This window comes from Eurosta solidaginis, chromosome X (genome assembly GCF_040869045.1).
Source record: "Eurosta solidaginis isolate ZX-2024a chromosome X, ASM4086904v1, whole genome shotgun sequence".
NCBI classification, from domain to species: Eukaryota; Metazoa; Arthropoda; class Insecta; order Diptera; family Tephritidae; genus Eurosta; species Eurosta solidaginis.
Window position 1 is genome coordinate 35,483,672 of NC_090324.1, and position 23,529 is coordinate 35,507,200.

Below are 23,529 nucleotides of genomic sequence, written 5' to 3' on the forward strand. Positions count from 1 at the left end.
TTTAGTGCCATGCTGTGGTTTGTAATGCTGCTCAAAACTGGTGGAAGAACCTGTGCTCCAGAAATACTAGTGCTTGAGTATGTTTCGTTGTTAATGACAATGGTCTCGTTGTCCATCTGAAGAATATAAGAACCGTTTAGATAAATTAAGCTTTTACCTGATCCTACTGTGCCCATAAAGTCATCAAGGAATATCGTGTCCTCTTTGATAACTTCTACCGAGGATGTATGTAGAGCAGGTATAACTTGTGTGTCCGCCTTTGCCAGACAACCAGTTTCCGGTAATAAGTCAAGAGATTTCCGGTCGCAGACCATAGCAGAAGATAATTGCAAGCAACTGTCTCTTATCCCATAAGTCTCGAATTTGTTGGTCAGGATTAACCTGTATCGCAAATCTATACGGTGACCCCCTTGGATGTTTGCCCTTGTGATTAAGTGATTAAATCTGGCATCAGTGACCTTAGGCAAGGACAGCACATGCAGAAGGAGCGTGCTGTTAGTGTAGATCGATGGCTTGCCATACTCAATGGCTTCGATAGCGTTGCTGTATGAGAGGACGTCGATTTCACTAACAAGCTGGTTGACTTCTTCTTTGCTCAAAAGGTTGCTGTTAATAATGCCAGCTTTAGCCATCTGGCAAGCGCGGATTAGCTCGTTAACATCCTCCTTTAAAATTGTTATTCTGTGCTGGATTTCTTGCTATAATTTTTCCAGGTGCCTTCGATCACGGACTTTGTTCGTGATGGTCACTATTCCAGTTAGCTTCTGCAATAATTCATTAGTCTTTTTGAAAATGGCACTGTTTAGCTTGTATTACTGTTCAGTATTTTCCTTTATGACAGTTTCGTTGCGAAGGACTTCGTGCCAGTCGGTGGCATCAGGTGAGCCAGCGATCCACTTCCAGGCAGACACAATCCAGTTAATTGATCGTCTTGCTCTTTCGGATTTATGTCCTCTTAGTTCGCTCAGGTGTATGCGGATTCTGTTTAATTGGAATGATAGTACCTCTGTCGATGATGTTGTTTCATAAAGGGTTTCTAGTGTTTACTCTAGTCTGGTTGTTGCCAAGTCATATCGCTGCAGGTCAATGGTATGAATAAGTTAAAAGTGCCCATTAATGATCCATGCGTATCCATCTCGCGTGGTAGCTAGTGGTGAGTCTATCTCGAATATATCGTACGAGTGTACAGTTGCGCCGAGGCAGATGCTATTAATAAAATAAAGACATTAATCTAATTTCATTGAGTTAATTTCCTATACTTTTACCCCATACGTATATTTTAATTCTAATATTAATTTTCTAATCTAGGATTTTACTCATTCATTCATTCATACAGTGAATCAATTAAAGCTATTTAAAATTATGACTATCATTATTCTAGGATTTTTTACTAGCTGAGTTGCGTGGGTTGGATAGGAAAGTAAGTATTTGTAATTCGAAAGAACAATCAGATTTTGATTTTATTTTTAAAGGATTTTTAAGAGTTTTTTTTTTTTTTTTTGGGCCGTGAAGCAGTGTAATGAAATGACTTCGCTCTTTGTTTGGTGTTAGTTGTTAGTATGCTATTTATTTAGTGCTAGGTTAGTTGTTTCTCTTTTTTTTTTGTTTCCTTTTTTTTCTTTAGTGAGGCTGCCATTCCCCCCTTTTTTATACTCAGTTGAGCAGAGCTGGCAGAGTATATTAACTTTGATTGGATAACGGTTGGTTGTACAGGTATAAAGGAATCGAGATAGATATAGACTTCCATATATCAAAATCATCAGGATCGAAAAAAAATTTGATTGAGCCATGTCCGTCCGTCCTTCCGTTAACACGATAGCTTGAGTAAATTTTGAGGTATCATGATGAAATTTGGTATGTAGGTTCCCGAGCACTCTCAGATCGCTATTTAAATTGAACAATATCGGACTATAACCACGCCCACTTTTTCGATATCGAAAATTTCGAAAAAACCGAAAAAGTGCGATAATTCGTTACCAAAGACGGATAAAGCGATGAAACTTGGTAGGTGAGTTGAACTTATGACGCAGAATAGAACATTTTGGACAATGGCCGTGGCACCGCCCACTTTTAAAAGATGGTTATTTAAAACTTTTGCAAGTTCTAATTTGGCAGTCGTTGATAATATCATTATGAAATTTGGCAGGAGCGTTACTCCTATTACTATATGTATGCTTAATAAAAATTATCAAAATCGGAGAACGACCACGCCCACTTTAAAAAAAATTGTTAAAGTCAAATTTTAACAAAAAATTGTATATCTTTACAGTATATAAGTAAATTATGTCAACATTCAACTCCAGTAATGATATGGTGCAACAAAATGCAAAAATAAAAGAAAATTTCAAAATGGGCGTGGCTCCGCCATTTTTCATTTAATTTGTTTAGGATACTTTTAATGCCATAATAAATTTAGAAAAAAACTATGTAAAATGGGTGTGACACCTACAATATTAAGTAGAATGAAATGAAAAAGTTCTGCAAGGCGAAATAAAAAACCCTTGAAATTTTGGCAGGAATACTGTTCGTGGTATTATATATATAAATAAATTAGCGGTATCCAATAGATGATGTTCTGGGTCATGCTGGTCCACATTTTGTCAATATCTGGAAAACGCCTTTACATATACAATTACCACCACTCCCTTTTAAAAGCCTTATTAATACCTTTAATTTGATACCCATATCGTACAAACACACTCTGTAGTCACCCCTGCTCCACCTTTAAGGCGATATATCGAAAAGGCGTCCACCTATAGAACTAAGCCCCACGCCCTTTTAAAATACTCATTAACCCGTTTCATTTTATACCCATATCATACAAACATATTCTAGAGTCACCCCTGGTCCACCTTTATGAATATATCTCGAAAAGGCGACCACCTATAGCACTAAGGCCCACTTCCTTTTAAAAAGACTCATTAACACCTTTCATTTGATACCCATATCGTACAAACAAAGTCTAGAGTCGCCCCTGGTCCACCTTTATGGCGATATCTCGAAAAGGCGACCACCTATACAACTACAACCACTCCCTTTTAAAACCCTCATTAATACCTTTAATTTGATACCCATATCGTACAAACACATTCTAGAGTCACCCATGGTCCACCTTTATGGCGATATGTTGAAAAGGGATCCACCTATAGAACTAAGGCTCACTCCCTTTTAAAATACTCATTAACACCTTTAATTTGATACCCATATCGTACAAACAAAGTCTAGAGTCCCCCCTGGTCCACCTTTATGGCGATATCACGAAAAGGCCTCCACCTATAGAACTAAGGCCCACTCCCTTTTAAAATGCTCATTGCCCCTTTCATTTGATACCCATATCGTACAAACAACAGTGCTACAAGTCTCAAATAGGGTGGTCGTGGAATGGCTTAAAATAATATTCGATGGGTGCATAAGACTGAATCATGTACCGCACTTTTGGAGAACTGCTCGTGTAGCTTTTCTACCAAAGGCGGGTATGATCAGTCACGTGTATCCCAAAGACTATAGACCCATTAGCTTAACATTATTTCTGCTCAAAACCTTTGAGAGGCTGATATATGTGTACATAAAGTCCAACGTGGATGAAAAGCTGCTCCCCACAACACAGCATGCGTACACCAAAGGCAAGTCGGTAGACACCGCATTGCATAGGGTGGTAATAAGCATAGAGAAATCCCTGGAATATAAGGAGTATGCTCTAGGAGTCTTCTTGGACATTGCCGGGGCTTTCAATAATGTTGCAAAATGGGCGATTATGGATGGTCTTAATTACATTAAAGTACATCCTGCCTTAATCAGATGGATCGGATGCATGTTAAATTGCAGAAAGATTACATCACAATGGGGATTGTACGAGGCCACGCAATCAGTGGACAGGGGCACGCCGCAGGGAGGGGTGCTATCACCCCTGCTGAGGACGCTGGTCATCAACCAACTGCTCAGGCAATTCGATGAGGGACCCGTAAAACTTACGGCTTACGCAGATGACGTTGCAATTGTTATAAGTGGAAAGTGCGTTCCAACGATTAGTTCTTTGATGGATCGGGCGCTTGGGGATATTCATAACTGGGCATCTAATGTCGGTTTGGAAGTCAATGCGGAGAAGACGGATATGGTCTTGTTTACAAAGAGGTACAAGGTCCCAAATTGGACCAGGCCTAAGTTAGGAGGGGTGGCCTTACAGGAGAAACCTTGCACAAAATATCTAAGAATCATCCTAGACAGTAAGCTGTCATGGAAGCTCAACGTGGAGGAGAGGGTCAAGAAGGCCTCAACGGCACTCTATGCATGTAAAAGGATGTTGGGGTGTACGTGGGGCCTATCGCCCTCTCTTTCTCGTTGGGTTTTTACAGCGATTGTAAGCCCTATTCTATACTATGGAGTTCTTGTTTGGTGGAAAGCCACACAAAAACAAGTAAGGAAGGTTAAGTTCGGGTGTAGCCGAACATTACATACTCAGTTGAGAGCTATGGTGACAACATAAGGGAAAATAACCATGTAGGAAAATGAACCGAGGAATGTGTTTGTATGACATGTGCATCAAATGAAAGGTATTAAAGAGTATTTTATGAGGGATTGGGCCACAGTTCTATAGGTGGACGCCATTTAGGGATATCGCCATAAAGGTGGATCAAGGTTGACTCTAGAATTTGTTTTTACGATATGGGTATCAAATCAAAGGTGTTAATGGGTATTTTAAAAGGGAGTGATCCTTAGTTCCATAGATGAACGCCGTTTCGAGATATCGCCATAAAGGTGGACCAGGGGTGACCCTAGAATTTGTTTTTACGATATGGGTATCAAATGAAAGGGGTTAATGAACATTTTAAAAGGTAGTGGGCCTTAGTTTTAGGGTTTTAAAAGGGAGTGGTGGTAGTTGTATAGGTGGTCGCCTTTTCGAGATATCGGTATAAAGGTGGACCAGGGGTGACTCTAGAATGCGCTTGTACAATATGGGTATCAAAGGAAAGGTGTTAATGAGTATTTTAAAAAGGGATGGGCCTTAGTTCTATAGGTGGACGCCTTTTCGAGATATCGCCATAAAGGTGGACCATGGGTGACTCTAGAATGGGTTTATACGATATGGGTATCAAATTAAAGGTATTAATGAGGGTTTTAAAATGGAGTGGTGGTTTCGAGATATCGCCATAAAGGTGGACCAGGGGTGACCCTAGAATTTGTTTGTACGATATGGGTATCAAATGAAAGGGGTTAATGAGCATTTTAAAAGGGGGTGAGCCTCAGTTCTATAGGTGAACGCCTTTTCGAGATATCGCCATAAAGGTGGACCAGGGGTGACTCTAGAATGCGTTTGTACAATATGAGTATCAAACGAAAGGTGTGAATGAGTATTTTAAAAGGGCGTGGGGCTTAGTTCTATAGGTTTTCGATATATCGCCATAAAGGTGGACCAGGGGTGGCTCTAGAATGTGTTGTACGATATGGGTATCAAATTAAAGGTATTAATGGGGCTTTTAAAATGGAGTGGGTGGTAGTTGTATATGTGAAGGCGTTTTCCAGATATCGACCAAAGTGTGGACCAGGGTGACCCAGAACTTCATCTGTTGGATACCGCTAATTTATTTATATATATAATACCACGAACAGTATTCCTGCCAAGATTTCAAGGGTTTTTTATTTCGCCCTGTAGAACTTTTTCATTTCATTCTACTTAATATAGTAGGTGTCACACTCATTTTACAAAGTTGTTTTCTAAAGTTGTATTTTGCGTTAATAAACCAATCCAAATACCATGTTTCATCCCTTTTTTCGTATTTGCTATAGAATTATGTCCTTTTTTCGTTTTTGGTAATTTTCGATATCGAAAAAATGGGCGTGGTTATAGTCGGATTTCGGCCATTTTTTATACCAATATAAAGTGAGTTCAGATAAGTACGTGAACTGAGTTTAGTAAAGATATATCGATTTTTGCTCAAGTTATCGTGTTAACGGCCGAGCGGAAGGACAGACGGTCGAATGTGTATAAAAACTGGGCGTAGCTTCAACCAATTTCGCCCTTTTTCACAGAAATAAGTTACCGTACCAGCATCTAAGCCCCTACCAAATTTCACAAGGATTGGTAAATTTTTGTTCGACTTATGGCATTAAAAGTATCCTCGACAAATTAAATGAAAAAGGGCGGACTCACGCCCATTTTGAAATTTTCTTTTATTTTTGCATTTTGTTGCACGATATCATTACTGGAGTTGAATATTGACATAATTTACTTATATACTGTAAAGATATTTAATTTTTGGTTAAAATATGACTTAAAAAAAAATTTTTTTTTAAAGTGGGTGTGATCGTTCTCCGATTTTGCTAATTTTTATTAAGCATACATATAGTAATAGGAGTAACGTTCCTCCCAAATTTTATCATGATATCTTCAATGACTGCCAAATTACAGCTTGCAAAATTTTAAATCGATATCGAAAAAGTGGACGTGGTTATAGTCCGATATTGTTCATTTTACATAGCGATCTGAGATGAGTGCTCAGGAACCTACATACCAAATTACATCAGGATACCTCAAAATTTACTCAAGTTATCATGTTTTTTTCGATACTGATGATTTTTATACATGGAAGTCTATATCTATCCCGATTCCCTTATACTTGTACAACCAACCGTTATACAATCAAAGCTAATATACTCTGTGTGCAAGGCACGCTGAGTATAAAAACAACAAGGCCGCGGGCGCTGATGGATTGCCTGCGGAGCCATTCAAAGCGGCGAGGAGTTGGTAAGGCGCATGCATCAGCTCCTTCGCAAAATATGGGCGGACAAGTGCATTCCCCACGATTGGAAACTAAGTGTTCTTTGCTCAGTCCACAAGAAGGGGGATACTGCAAACTGCACTAACTATCGCGGAATCAGCCTTCTTAGTATCGCATATAAAGTCCTGTAAAGTGTTCTGTGCGAAAGATTGAAGCCGACCGTGAATCGGCTGATTGGACCATATCAGTGCGGCTTCAGACCTGGTAAATCTACCACCGACCAGATTTTCACAATGCGCCAATCTTGGCAAAAACCCGCGAAAAAAGATTCGACACACATCATCTCTTCGGCGATTTTAAAGCCGTCTTCGACGGCACGAAAAGGAGCTCCCTATATGCCGCTATGTCTGAATTTGGTTTCTCCGCAAAACTTATACGAGTGTGCAAAATGACGTTGAGCAACACCATCAGCGCAGTCAGAATTGGGAAGGACCTCTCCGAGCTGTTCGAAACTAAATGAGGTTTCAGACAGCGTGACCCCCTATCGTGCGATTTCTTTAATTTTATGCTGGAGAAAATTAAAATAGCTGCAGAACTTAACCGCTCTGGAACAATATTCTATAAAAGCGAGCAATTACTGGCATATGCTGATGAAATCGATATCATCGGCCTAAACACCCGCGCTGTTAGTTTTGCTTATTCCAAACTGGAAAAAGAAGCGGTAAAGATGGGCTTGATGGTGAATGAGGACAAAACGAAGTATCTGCTGTCATCGAGCAAAGAGTCAGCGCATATGCGCCTTGGCAACCACGCTATTGTTGACAGCCATAATTTCAAAATAGTAAAAAACTTCGTGTATTTGGGAACCAGCATCAACACTGGCAACAATATCAACTCTGAAATCCAGCGAAGAATCACTCTTGCCAATAAATGCTACTTTGGACTAGGTAGGCAATTGAAAAGTAAAGTCCTCTCTCGGTGGACAAATGCGTGGTGGCAACGGCGCGCACCCACGTATTTGTTAGAGAATGGTTAAGGCGAAAAAAAGGGAAGAAAATAAAAACACCAAGAAGTTTCGTATTAATAAAAAAGGAATTCACAGTGTTTTTATTCAATGTGTATAAATACAACAAGTGTTAAAGGAGATGTTAACAAATGGTGTGAAAGTTGAAAATATTAAATATAAAAATAAAAAAATAAATGTAAGGCGCGATAACCTCCGAAGAGATCTAAGGCCGAGCTTCTCTTCCAATTTGCGTCGTGCTCCTCTTGATTTTTCCCTACAAATTGGCCGGACGGGACCTACATGTTTTATGCCGACTCCGAACGGCATCTGCAAGGCAGATGAGTTTTCACTGAGAGCTTTTCATGGCAGAAATACAATTGTAGCGCTTGCCAGACACTGCCGAGGGGCGACCCCGCTTAGAAAAATTTTCTTCTAATTGAAAAATCTTATTTCTAAAATTTTGATGTTGCTTTGCCCGGGAGTTGAACCCAGGGCATACGGTGTGATAGGCGGAGCACGCTACCATCACACCACGGTGGCCGCCATTATTATTAAATATATTTTAGGAAATTATATCTTACGTGAAGGCGATTGCGTGTACTTTTGCTGGTTGCTGGATTTAAAGAGAGCGAGCCTCTTTGCTACATAAGCCGATGAACCCACGATACAGCTCCTTCGATGGGTTTCCCGGCAACAAAGTTGCTGTACCGCGGGATCACAGCGGTAAAAATCGAATATACATACCTACTACCACTCACACATGCCTGTGTGCATTAGTGGTCACAAGCATATGTGGGTGGTAGTAAACGAAGGAAAATAACTAAGAAAATTATGTTACGAGGGAGGGGAGATATATTTAGGCCTGTGGCCTAAACATACCGGCCCCCTTGCCGTAAGCAAGAACGAAAAAATAAAAAAAAGGGATGCCACGAGATCGCACGTCCAGTAAGGCGCTGTAACGAAAGAAGGCAGTGCAGATGCGGACTGCAAGCACTGCACGCCGGATGGTTGACCTCACGTTTCGCTCTCCTGTGGAAAAAGAAAAGAAGATATTAGATATACGTACGTGGTTTTAAATTCCGTGCTGTAATTACTTATTTTTATGAAAAAAACTCCTATTTTTGGCAGGCTCCTGTTGTTGCTGGCGTTCCGCTCACCATCATTTCGGCGTATATATCTGCGCCGAGTGTAAGCCGAATTGGCGATGAGAGGTAGAACTGTGGGTCGGCCAGCCGCATGAATTGGAATGGAGCGGCAATCTTTGGATCTACATTTGATGGCGGACTCAACCGATAGTGGCTTGCAACAATGCTGGCTTGAGTGGTCAAGTGTGTTGATGACCCGAATTTCCCGCGAAGGATTATTGTGCATTGCCCTGATCCGTGACGCTCTAACTGTAGGTCGCGCACCAGCTCTGCATCGACAATTGTGCTTGCGGCGCAGGGATCGACTACATCTCGAACCAAATGCAAGTGGCCCCGCGATTCGATCCGTACGACGGCAGTTGGTTCGATGGGCACAAATGGTCGCATGATTGGTGATTGGGTCGTTGTCTGGGGTAGGCGTCCCGTTCGGAAGCCGGCTGGTACGGTGTGTAATAGCGCTCGTCTACTGTCGACGTTGCTCGCGTTACTTTGATATGGCGCGGTTTTGTTTCGATTTTGCCTCGTTACGCGTTTAGTTGCTCTGGGCCGACCATGGGCAGTGCTTCCCTTCGATGATGTGGTATGCAGTTCGGTGCCCTGTTGTGAATCAAACTTTTCATCCCATCCGCAATCCAGCAATGTTCGCACCTCATCTATTTGTAAAGTGTAACGGGGTGGCGACTCATCGATCGCTCCAGATATTGTATGTAGTTTTATTATAGAAGTAATTACGTATACATATTATTTAAAAAATGTATTATTAATTTTTGTGAAAAATTTGTATTTTGGTTGGCTCAAGCAAAATCTAGCCGGCTGTCAAATTGTCCGCAGGTGTTCTAAAATAATGACTTAGTATTAACGAAGTTCGTTTGCCCAATCGAATCGGTTAAATTTGTTGCTAACTACCTTTACTTCATTTTTTACAACACTCATGCCGCAACGATCGGAAAGGTAGTTGAAAGTAAAATATAGCGATATAACTCTCTTTGAAACGATAAATACGTAAGGGATATCTGGCAATAAAGGCCCTTATTGCAATTGCTATAAAAATAAATCCGCACGAAAAATCCCAGATATCCGTTGGGTATGGGACCAACCCCTAGGGATCAACACTCGTAGTTGGAATATTAAAATCGTTAGCCGTAGCGGAATACAATGCTACTGAAGAGATAAATATTGTTATAGTTGATATATTTTTAGCCACCGTTATATAAAATCCCATTGGGGCATGGTAGACAAGTTCGCAGTTCGGTGGCACGTTATTCTTTTTTCATAAACTGAGCTCGTTTCGGTAGAGATTTGTTTTTGAATGATTTATTTGACAACAGCCGAACGAAATTGCCAATTTAATTTCTGATGGTGAAAATGGGGTTTGCATATCGACAACCAAATGAGATCATCAACATAGTACAGTACAATACCACCGCCGACAGCGGCACTCGCAGTCACTGCTAGGCTTGTCGGCGCACCTCCTATGGCCTGCGTTGATACTGTAGACATGCCGGTAGACGATAGGTTTGTTTTTTCCATTAAAAACTTATAACTTTAACTACTATAATATGAAGCATTCATATGCAATTCATCCGGGCCAAAGGAAACTGGCGGAAGTTCCTGTGGCTTTGGTAAGAATCGTTCTATACCGCGTTCAGTCAGTGGCTGAAATGCGGGCAAAATCTGCATGAACAGCAAATTGTACGTGGAATGCCGCCATCAGTGGCAAAGCATATTTTTATAAATTTTCATAAATGTGCAGTAGCTTGTTTCAAATATTCTGATGTGAATGTTGATTGTACTAATAATACTTGAAAATAGAAAGAGAAATGAATTAACATTACATATTACAATTATCAATCAACTAGCTTCCTATACTCACCGCGTTTTTTATATCAATGACATGTTTTTTCATTCAGGAAATGGAAAAGCGTAGGAGATGTCAAAATCTCTACACTCAATTTCTGACTGTCAATGATTATTGCAATACAACGTTAGGCCTCATGCGCAATCATCTCGCGCACTACACGTAACGCACTACATGCCGCCCGACATATTGAGCACAACACGCCACATGTCGCTTATTATATATCTCGAGATTTAAAATACTTAATTCCACGAATCTCAACATTATCGACAATACACGTCAAAAATAATGTTGAATGGTGGAAGTGCAACTATGTAATACCTTTTCAGCCATGTTTCGAACCGTTCCGTGTGGTGGCAGGCCACTTGTTTTGAAAACAAAATTCACCACAAATCAAAAATAAATTTTTAGGACCACTTTCGACGACATCTACCGACTAAAATTACAAAAATTAAATTCTAAATAAACTAGCCCTAAAAGTCGGCGTCAGATAGAATTTAGCATTGCGTACGACTCCAACTTTGACAAAGGTCGTATTTTATTTTGTTTCTTCAAGGGTCACAAATTGGGTTTGATGTTAAATTCAGGGCTAAAGTTTGGGGTAAACTGCTAACTGACGCCGCCCTAAGGCATCATTTACATGTACGGTTATTGAAATCACGTAAGATTTTTCCCCTTTTTTGCTTTTCCGTCACCTTGCGCCACCCAAACAGAACCCACCCAATTTATGTGGTCATAATCAATGTTACCGATATTCTTTGCAGATCATGACCCGTTTCGAAACTCTATTGGCCAAGTCAGAGGGAAGCGCCAAGCGCTTCGACGTCGCCTGCCAGCTCTGCGGTAGAAATTATAGTATGAGGCTCTGCGCTGAGTACAGAAGCAAGTCGCCCGAAGAAAGGTTACGGGCTGTTCTACTACATAAATACTGCCCGAATTGTTTGTCGCCGTTTCATCGCGTTGACAACTGCAAAAGCAAATATCGATGCAAAAGGTGTAACGAGAAGCACCATACTACGCTTCACCTCGAGGAACAACGTCCAGCACGCGCAGAAACCGTTGCCGTCGGCGACGACAACCAATCGGACGACGAGTTGTCGATCCACTTACCGGGACCAACTAAGTCTTGAATTGAAAAGGCATATGCCCACAATCGATGCAGTGCTCTTATCCCATCCAGACGTTTATCATTTGGGTGCGCTACCGTACCTCGTGGGCAAGCTCAGTATGAATTGTCCCATTTATGCCACAATACCTGTTTATAAGATGGGACAAATGTTTATGGATGATTTGTATATGTTGCGTTATAATATGTATGATTTTGATTTATTCTCACTGGGTGATGTGGATGCAGCTTTTGATAAGATAATACAATTGAACTATAATCAAACAGTATTGCTAAAGGATACAGGTTATGGCATAACCGTAACACCTCTACCAGTTTGACACATGATTGGTGGCACCATTTGGAAAATTCTTAAAGTTGGTGAAGAAGATATTGTATGTGCGACAGATTTTAATCATAAAAAAAGAACGTCATTTGAACGGTTGTGAATTGGAGCGCTTGCAGCGTCCTTCTTCTCTAATTACAGACGCATATAATGCACAACATCAACAAGCTCGACGACGTGCACGAGACGAAAAGCTAATGACGAATATTTTACAAACAGTGCGCAATAATGGCAATGTTATTATAGCAGTCGATAAGGCGGGACGTGTTTTGGAATTGGCGCATATGCTAGATCAACTTTGGAAAAATAAAGAATCTGGTTTGATGGCATATTCTCTGGCAATGTTAGCTATAATGTTGTTGAATTTGCTAAATCACAAATTGAATGGATGAGCGGTAAGTTAATGAAGATATTTGATTAGCTAGAAATAATCCATTTCAATTTCGCCATATGCAATTGTGTCACAATTTAGCTGAGCTTGCGAAAATGCCTAGTCCCAAAGTTGTGTTGGCAAGTACACCCGATTTGGAAAGTGGTTTTGCACGCGAGCTTTTTGTTCAGTTGGCTGCGGATCCGTTAAATAGTATTATAACTACATCAAGAACATCACATGGTACATTATCAATGGATTTAATTGAAAATGCAGCACCTGGATGAAAATTAGAACTAAATATTCGGGACGTATTGAGCTGGAAGGCGCTGAGCTTGAAGAATATCTACGTACACAAGGTGAAAAGCTGAATCGTTTAATTGTTAAACAGGATGCTGAAGAGGAAATTAGCTCTGATTCGCATGATGATATCGAAATGAGGGTTATTACTGCAAAGCATGACATAGTTGTAAGGCGAGAAGGTCGTCATCACACTGGATTCTTCAAATCAAATAAAAGGCACTATGCACTACGCCATGTTTCCATTTCACGGAAAAAAGATCAAATGTGATGAATATGGTGAAATTATAAATTTGGATGACTATCGCATCTCTGATGTGGGTGCTGAAGCGTCCATGGATGAGCATAATAGGGAAAATATTAAGAAAGAGGAACCAAAAGAAAATAAAACACAAACTATTGATGCACAATTGCTAACAAAGTCCAACGTCCAACAGCGCATGATTTTGGCAAATATATTTCATTCTTCTTAAATGATATTCCTGATGATAGTTGCGCCAAAGCTGGTCATGTCGCCTATGGTAATGCTGTAGAATATAAAACTAATACGAGCAAAAATTTGTCAACAGTTGGTGCATCATATTTCATGGCATACCATTCTATATTAAAATCATCAGCCGATTATTATGAATCATTACGTTCTGCACGTAAAATACCTGCAAACATAACGCATATGTTACGTGGACGTTTAATGTCACAAGGTGTACCACTCGAGCAAACGCTCGATATTGAAGTTTTTCCATATTCAGTATTTTATGTATTCTATGAACAATATTTAGATACGTGGTCTGATACATTACAAAGTATGGGTATAACTGTGATGGCGATATTTATTGTGACCTTTGTATTAATGGGTTCTCGATATACACTCATCGTTGGTTGTTGTGATAACAATCACAATCTTGGTGGTATAATATATTATTGGGATATATCATTGAATGCTGTGTCGTTGGTGACTTTGGTGATGGCTGTTGGTTTGGTATACATCGTGATCCTGAATAATTGATGGCGACTTTAAGAAAACTGCGTCGTCAAAAGGATGCCAAGAAACGCAGAGGTAAGTGTGCCGCGAAGAAAACGTTAAGATTTTGTTATTGTTATTATTTAATGGTTTTCTACTTCTCCTTTCTTGGCAACAGCTGAAGAGCCAACACCACAGCAAGACCGCTATTGAACAGACATCAGGAAGCCGCTCAAAAACTCAAATCAGATTTCGCTTCTGGTTTTTTTTTATTGCTTGTCTCTTATATCGTGATTAGTAGATTGATCCTGCGACATATCCCCATTTACATTTAGCCCAATAGTCTGTACTTAGAACTTATTCTTTTATTACGTGTGTTCGGTTTTGCTGGAACTTCATTAGTTGTACTAATGCTTATGTTTCATCCTTGGGGGAGTAAACAATTTTGGGAAAATCCAATCGCTTCATTTTCACCATGACTGCCTTGCACACCTTTTGCGTATCCTGTTTGTACAATGTTATGTTTTCATATATTTTTCATGAACTGCTATCATTTGGTGTGCCCTTTATTGTGCGCAATTGGTTCTCGGGTATTGCTTCATCCAACATAAATCGTTTACACTGAGATTCGTTTGGATACAGACTAATTTATTAAAGCAGTAATAACACGAGTTTGTTGTGACTTGCTGATAAGGTTATCAAGGCATTTGTAAGTCTAGTGAGAATATCATTCATTAATTAATTAAATAACATTCGTGAAACTTTAAGCACATGCCCTTTCATATAATTATTAAATATGTGGCTTCCATGGATTGTAGCATTTACACAAAAATTTTAAAACGCTGATTGGCTGATTTTCTGGTTACTTTACTGAATCGGCGGAATAAGCACATCTAATAAATTTCCTAATTAGATTAATCAACTGCAAATATTGGACTGCGGGATGATCATACTGTGAGAAACACGCAGAATAATGATAATGTTCCTGAACCTTTACCGGTAGGGAGGAGTGCCATGAAGAATCTAAATAAACCACTAGTTCTTGGCGTAAATATCAACTCGGAACTGCGTGTAACTTCGAGTATGAAGTGGCTGCACGTCTCATCGTTCTTGCCCAAAGTGACCGAGGTTGATATTTTAAGCTAGGCCACAAAGCATACTGGCACTGATAAAACTTATTTTAAATGCGCAAAGCTCGTAAGAAGCGGTACCAATCTGTCCGAATTAAGGCGAATAATTTTTAAACTAGGCGTATCGGAATCCTAATACATTAAAGTTATTGATGCGAACATCTGGCTTATTAATGAAATTCTACGGCCTTTCCATTTTTTCCAAGGGGCGGTGCAACTCAATAAGTGGTGTAGCAACATCTCTGAATGTCAAACCGAACGCTTTGCCGTTCAGTATATATTATGAAAATGCTTCTAGGCTTAGAACCAAGTCTAAAGCAGTATATGAATTTAGTTCACTTTTGGGTAATGATGTTTACGTTTTCGTGGAAACCTGGCTAAATAAAGATTTCTATGACAACGAATATTTTGATCCTAAAATGTACAACGTATAGAAATGATCGAGATACGTTAAAAACTGGCCTGTCCCGGGAAGGTGGTACTTTAATTGCTGTTCGGCATAAATATTACTCATCATCTATTTCGCTGCAGAATGAGGACACGCGGTTGGATCAACTGTGTGTATGTGTAAGTGGGTCGTCGACACTCTTTATATGTGTATCTTACATTCCGCCTGATAGTATTGACAGTTTGTATAAAGCACATACTGATAACCTTATAGACTTAGTTTCTAGGAAATCAGAGTGCAGTTTTTGTATTTTAGGTGATTTCAATATAGGAGATGTGAGCTGGGCGCCAATGGGCGAGAGTTTAACTTTGTACCCCAACAATGCAACTAGCTTTTCCGAAACTTATGTTGTTGACAACTTATTAAGCGTTAATCTTACCCAAATTAATGCAATTTTAAATAAACTGTTTAAAAAATTAGATCTAATTTTTTTAAGTGAAGATATGAGTTTTTCTTTGGAAGAATGTCTCGACCATCTGTCATGCCCCGGTTTGCATCATGTTCCTCTTGTCCTGCAACTGGAGTTTTACGAATTTAGAAATGTCGACTTAGATTTGCTCCCGGATAATTACTGTTTCAAAAATTGCAACTTTAATGCCATTAGCGATATATTCAATTTGCATGATTGGGATACTATATTTTCTGGGAAAAGTATAAATGAATGCTTTGATCTTTTCAAAGTTAAAGTCAATGAAATTTGCTCCACTTTAATTCCTCGAGTGAAAAGGAAATGTTACAAGATACCTTGGTATACAAGAAAGTTGAAAAGAATTAAAAATTTAAGGAATACATTTTTAAAAGGTATAATTTATCGAAAATGCGTCGTCATAAGGATAAGTATTTATTAATTCAAGTAAGTTTAAAAATTTGAGTAAGAAACTTCATAAAGAGTATGTTGCTAAATTTTAAAGGGATATTAAGTTAAACCTTAAATCTTTTTGGCGTTATGTTAAGGCTAACAAGTCGTGTGCAAGCATCCCATTTAAAGTTTTTTATAATGGAAAATCTGCTCATTCCCTAGGCGAAGCTGTCAACCTCTTTGCTGATTTTTTCGGGGCGAATTTTGAGACTGAGCCGATTCTCACCGAAGAACTAGATACGGAAAATGACACCCCTATTAATTTTGGTCAATTGTCCCTGACTCTTGAAAATGTCATTTGTGGCTTTTCGGTGATCAAGTCTGCAGTGCAAACGAATGTAGATAGGTTCTGTTCTTTTTTGTTTAAAAATATTGCAGCAGTTGCGTATGCAATCCTATTAATTTTCAATAAATCGCTCAGGAATGGAGACTTCTTAAACGATTGGAAAATAACGTCTATTACCCCGATATTCAAAAGTGGTAATAAAAGCAATGTTGCTAACTACCGTGCTATTTCTAAATTTTCCACTGTCTCGAAATTGTTTGAAATTGTAGTTGAGGATAAAATATTTTTCGCAGTAAAGACCTTGATTTCACCTAATCAGCATGGTTTCATGCCTGGCAGATCAACTGTAACTAATCTAGCAGTATCTTCTGAATTCTGTATTTGTTCATTTAATAGGGGGCACAAGTTGGTACTATCTATACCGGGTTTTCGAAGGCTTTTGACAAAGTCAACCAATCATTACTAATATCTAAACTTGCTGGCTTGGGCTTCCATTCTAGTATACTTGGGTGAGGTCTTACTTGGCAGATCGTAGCTGTGTTGTTGTGGTAGTTGGTATTTGTTCACGGTTGTTTACTGCCACCTCTGGTGTACCCCAAGGGAAGGTGTTGGGACTCTTATTATTTGTTATTTTTATTAATGACATACGCCTTTTTCTCAGTTATGCTGAATACTTATTGTATGCTGATGACTTGAACATTTTTAAATCAATCACGACTCAATCTGAGTCCACTTTGCTTCAAGCTGATCTTGATAACGTAATGGATTGGTATAGACAGAATCATCTGCTTTAAATAAAAGTAAATATTTTAGTATTAAAATAAATAAATGTAAAGCGCGATAACATCCGAAGAGATCTAAGGCAGAGCTTCTCTTCCAATTTGCGTCGTGCTCCTCTTGATTTTCCCTACAAATTGGCCGGACGGGACCTACATGATTTTATGCCGACTCCGAACGGCATGATGAGTTTTCACTGAGAGCTTTTCATGGCAGAAATACACCCGGAGCACTTGCTAATTGAAAAACCTTAATTCTAAAATTTTTGATGTTGCTTTGCCCGGGGTTTGAACCCAGGGCATCCGGTGTGGTAGGCGGAGCACGCTACCATCACACCACGGTGGCCGCCGTTTTAGTATTACCTTTGCTAAAACAGATCTTGGTGTAGTCCCTGATGTGAAGTTTCTGTTTCTTACTTACTTAACTGGCGCTTAACCGTCTAAACGGTTATGGCCGTCCAACAAGGCGCGCCAGTCGCTCCTTCGCTCCGCCAACCGGCGCCAATTGGTCACACCAAGGGAGTTTAAATCATATTCCACCTGGTCCTTCCAACGGAGTGGGGGCCGCCCTCTACCTCTGCTTCCATAGGCGGGTACCGATAGAAACACTTTCTTGGCCGGAGCATAATTTTCCTTCGCATAACATGGCCTAGCCAGCGCAGCCGCTGCGTTTTAATTCGCTGGACTATGTTGATGTCTGCGTATAGCTCGTACTGCTCATCATTAAATCTTCTTCGGTACTCGCCATCGCCAAAGCGTAGAGGTCCATAAATCTTTCGAAGAACTTTTCTCTCGAACACTCCCAAAGCCGCTTCATCTGCTGTTGTCATGGTCCATGCTCCTGGCCCATATAGGAGGACGGGTACGATAAGTGACTTGTAGAGTATGATTTTCGTTCGCCGAGAGAGAACTTTACTTTTCAATTGCCTACCTAGTCCAAAGTAGCAGTTATTGGCAAGATTGATTCTTCGCTGGATTTCAGTGCTGATGCTGTAGCTAGTGTTGATGCTGGTTCCCAAATAAACGAAGTCTTTTACTATTTCGAAATCATGGCTGCCAACTGTAGCGTGGTTGCCAAGGCGCGTATGCGCTGACTCTTTGCTCGATGACAGCAGATACTTCGTTTTGTCCTCATTAACAGCGCGGGTGTTTAGGCCGTTTCTGTTTCACAGTCAGGTTAATTATGTCATTACGAAGTCTTATTCCACACTCGCCTTCATTCGCCGTTTCAGTATGGATTTTAGTAATCCTTATACTTTAAAACTTTTATTTACAACACTAGTGCGGTCTAAACTAGAATGTGATGTTTTCTTTTGGAGGACGTACCATCCCTGCCATATAGAGCGACTTGAGCGTATTCAAAAAATAGTTTTGCGATTTGCCTTCTGGTCTTTGCGTTTTCACGATCCTGTTCCAACATACAGTCCTAGATGTCTTTTAATTAACACGAAATCTTTAGTGAGTAGAAGATCAATGCTATCATTGACACTTTTATATGATATCATCAATGGGACGGTTGACTCGCCCTATCTTTTAGAACGTATACGGTTCAATGTACCATCGCGAACCCTTCGATGTCGCGATTTTTTCTGGTTAGATAGATTTGCAACGACTTATGCTTCTAATTCTCCAATTTCTAGACAATGAGGGAGTTTAACTTGCTGTATTCTATAGATATTGATTTTTCATTAAATAAATTTAGGTTTAAACTGCTATTTAATGAAATAATTCGAATATTTAATATTTATTAGTTAAGATACATGTAAATAGTCTGCAAGGTTCTGATTGTCCTAGACTATAATATGAATAAATAAATAAACAAATAAATAAATAATTCGGGTTTTCTTTCGAGGTTTCGTTCGATGCTAATATACTGCTGTTGTGCTGCGGGTCGTGAATGCCCGCGGGCCAGATTTGCTGGAAATTCCGTGTTGAACGGCAGCTTGACTCAGTAGCGTCCATCTTCTTCACGAACGGTGGTTTTCCGGTAGAGTGCTTGGAAGTATTCATCATCTGCAGATCGTTGTTTTGTTTGGTGAACTTCTTCCTGTTCTCAAAATTGTCTCCAAAGTTGATTGATGGGGTCATCGGTGCATTTCGTAACATGAGTGCTGAAGGTTGACACTTTTCAGCTACAGGGCCGCTTAATAACTATCCGAATATTGTGTTTTGGGCAAGTAATGTTCCACTCAAATCCCGTAGGAGACCTTTGGTGAGGATTTGCGGGGTGATATCGCTGCCGATTACCACATCGATGGTATCGAATACTGTGGATCGTCTATTGGTAAACGGGACAGTTCTTCGAGATCGATGATTGGAACGCTGAATGTGGGCAAGAACTTGGCTAGTTTCGGCAAAAAAATTGCTTGTGCGTCTATCATTTGGGTCAAGTCTGCTGAACAGAATGTCATCTGGAAGACTTTATTGGCATTTTTCACAACCGTTCCGCCCATTCCAGATATCTGGTGGAGAGACTCTTTTGTGGGTAGACCAAGAAGCTTTTGTATACGGGATGATACAAAAGTTTTTTGTGGACCTTGGTCAATTAGGGCGCGAATTTTATGAAATTCGCCACCAAAGTATACTGATACTACTGCTGTTAGTAGTAAGGTGGCTCCATGATTACTCAAAAGCAGTGTAGAAACCGGGTTTTTGTCCTGAGACTATTGGGAGGAGGTGGCTCTTGCGGCGGATTTTGATGTTGAGGGTTGATCGACGTCCGTTCTCCGAGGGGTGCCGGCTTGGGCATTTTGAGTTGTGGGGTTTGGTTGTGATTCTTGGGATTTCTAAACCTAACGCAAGACTTGACTGAGTGGTATTGGTTGCATAATCTACAAGAAGCCGTTTTATTGAACGCCGTGTGATATGCATGGGTTCTATTGTTGTTAGATTGGGTCAAGTTTTGATTCACCATTCGTGGTGTGAAACTCGAAAATTGGAGTTTCGCCTTGCTTGGTCTATAGGTACTTAAACTCTCTACTACCTCGTATCTGCTGGTCAAAAATCTATTCATATCTTCCCAAAGTGGGAGTTCTTTTCGGGAGCTGAGGGATTGTTCCCATAGTGAGAGGTTTTCACTTGGCAACTTGGATGAGCAGAGGTAAACGAGGATTCGGTCCCAGTCCGTTGTCGGGATTCCTTGGGTGTTAAGTGTTGACATGAAATTCTTGATCGTGGTCTGCATCTTTTGGATTTCTTCTCCGTTTTCCGCGAATATCGTGGGCAGATTGAACAGCGTCTTCAGCTGGTTGTCGACGAGTATCCATTTGTTTTCATACCTAGCTCTGAGCGCTTCCCAAGCAAGCTCGAAATTATCATCGCTCAGTGGGTATTGTTTGACAGAAAGACCCGCCTGCCCTTTTGTTTTCAGGCGCAAGTGGTATATTTTTTGAGCGGGTGATAATTTAGCGCGGTTTTTATAGACTGCCGTGAACATATCTCTGAAGGATGACAGGTCTTCGTATCCACCATGAAAGACTTCGGTATCACATGCTGGTACTTTCAAATAAAAACCACCGGGAGAAAAGGCTTTGAAGAGATTTACAAGGTATAATCGAAACAGCTGTCGCCTTTTCCGTCCTGATGTCACGTTGTTTAAATTTTTCCCAAATTATTAAATAAATTGTAAAATTAAAAAATTGCTTCAAATAAATGTTTTCATACATTTAAAAAAAAAAAAAGCAATATGGGCAATCCCCGATTATTAAAATCATAAAAACCATTTGAGTTTGAATCATTTATTGGGTGGGCGGGTTCTTTCTTTGTGGTTGGTGCTAGGAGTGTTGAAAAGCTGTAAGGCTTCTAAAATTTCTGATTTGCATGCTTGACAAGTTTCCATGCACTTCGCGAATTTTTGCTCAACCGAGCCGCTAACATCTGTGTAATTGTCGGAAAAACTTACTCCCCGATGGGACTCTAACACCTTTGCCTATATATTATCTAAGTCTTCTAATTTGACCTTAAGCATACACTCTGATAAATCAGTAGCTTGGGAGGGTGACCATCTTGACCAGTAAACCTCTAATTGGTTACCGTTATATATAAATTCCTGCAGGCATTGGTCTGCAGTGGTAAATTTTTGGGTTTCGTTCGTCGATTTTGGCATTATAAATTAATTTGGTTTATTAAAAGGGGGGCTTTTATTAAGCTGTGGAAGTAGAACAAATTTCGTCAAAATGGCAAACAAATTTTTTATTTATTTTTTTTTGAAACCAGCCTAATGTACGCTTGGTTATTAATACGGGCTTCTCTCAGCGCTTCTGTTTATAAGTAATGTTGGAATGTACGTATGTATATATATGTATATGTATAATATATTTTCCGGTAAACTGTGGTGTACCAACAATACCTTTTGTTTGCCGTGCCAATGCACTTGATCTATTGACAAAGTAAATGTAAGCCAGTATGTTACCGATGATCTTCTTTGGTTGCTTCCTTCTATTATGTAGTTACATATGGTCATGCACTTACTTTGTTGAGGGTGGGTTTTTGGCTTGAGCAAAAAGATGTACAAGTGCGTGTGGATGTTATGGGTGCATATACTTGTCGATTTGTATGCAACGGTGGGTGCACCGGTAAAATAAACTGTAAGAAAAGTGGCACAAATTTGGCAAAGTTAGTTGCTATGGGCTTATTATAAAATATATGTCATGTAATATATGTATATAAGGGTAAATTGGGCAGCGGTGAATTTCGCGCTGGAAAAATATGTAGCTCGGGTAATATTACCAATCTAAGTGGGTTTATACATACATATATTACATATATACGTATATATTTTTATAATTAAGTAGATATTTAGCGCAACGAACTTTTTGGATATATAGAACTGGGCAGTGGGTTTTCCGTTGGTACGGGAATACAAATTTATTATTGAAAATATTATATGGGTTTTGAAGCGACTGTCCCGTTTGGTGTCAGTGGGTAGGCCAAATGAAATATTTTGCCGTTTAGGCTTTATGGCGTGGTTTTTATACCAGGGTCCCGATCTTTTGATCGGAGGGTATACAATTGGGGAATTTTAGCTTTTCGGGTTCGTACTTTAGACGGAGTGAATATATATGGGGGTATATATTTGGTAACAAAGAGTACTTACTCAGACACTTTTTACTGGTATTATGTGTGTTACTTGTTACTTGGGTTGTTTGGTATTTTCCTTGATGTAGTGTTTTCCTCGTCTTTGTTGTAATGATGATGTTGTTTTGATGAGGTTTAATTTATGTATAAGTTTTGTTTCTCAATTGTGTTTTTTTTTTAATTTTTAATTTTGTTTCCCAATGAATTTTTACTTCTTCTCAAATTTTTATTTTCCTCAAAAAACTATTTCCTTTTATTTAACTTTTCCCCTTTTTTCAACTTTTCTTCCTTGTTTTTTTTTTTTTTTTGGTTCGGGAATTTTTCAATTCAAATTTTCACTAAGATGAATTTATTTTTTGTAAAAAACGTAATTACCAATCACATTAAACATTTTTTTTCAATTGTGTTTTTCAAGCAAATATTTTTTTCAAACAAACTTTTATTTTCTTTTTAAAATGTATTTTTCCTTTTTCTCAAATTTTTTTCCAAAAACCTTTCCTTTTTCAACACCCTGCTGTGTTTTTTATTTATATATTTTAATGAAAAATTTTATTTTTTATAATTTTTTTGTTGTACTCAGCACTTCTGAATTTGTGATTTGTATATGTATGTTTCTGCTAAAATTTTTTTGATATTTGTTGACTTGTATTTTGTTAAATTTTTTCAATAATTTTTATGTTAAGCACTTTTTTTAGTTTTTTATATCCGTGTCGAACCGTATGTAAAATTATTTTTTAAATTTGTTTGTTTTTAAAAATTTCTTTTATTTATTTATTTTTTTCTTTTTCGTCGTTGGTGTTTTTTGGCTGCGGTAGGACCATGTATAAGAATACACTAGCACAGAACTGTATTCGTTTCCCAAGGCAGTAGGTTCTATGCATCGGAGCGACTCGGGATTTTTCCCGACCAAGGACTGTCATTTCAGTGTAACCCCATTTAATATGTTGCGTCCCTTCCACAAATTGTAATCCTCCCAGCAGCTCCTTGCAGCAGGACTGCTCCGTATCCTCTTGCTCCGGGAAGGTATCGAATCCAATCCGGGTCCGTCTCCTGACCCCGGTCCTGAGAAATGGTTTTGCTGCATCTGCCGGAAAAGAATCTTTTTAGGACGGTCATACTCTGTTCAGTGTATGTCGTGTAAGGGGTG

At 39.3% G+C, this 23,529-nt stretch overlaps 1 protein-coding gene across 2 annotated transcripts in view; it reads right to left on the reverse strand.

Annotated features, from left to right (window-relative positions):
• LOC137235471 (epidermal growth factor receptor kinase substrate 8-like) overlaps positions 1-23,529 on the reverse strand; it is a 741,986-nt gene that overhangs the window by 309,533 nt on the left and 408,924 nt on the right. The window contains exon 5 of one of the 2 annotated variants that reach the window (XR_010947909.1): positions 14,396-23,466. The exons of the other annotated variant lie outside the window; for it this stretch is intronic. The gene's annotated coding sequence lies outside the window, so the exon portion shown is untranslated. Of the gene's footprint in view, positions 1-14,395; positions 23,467-23,529 lie in introns of those variants that run through there. 2 annotated transcript variants of the gene reach the window in all.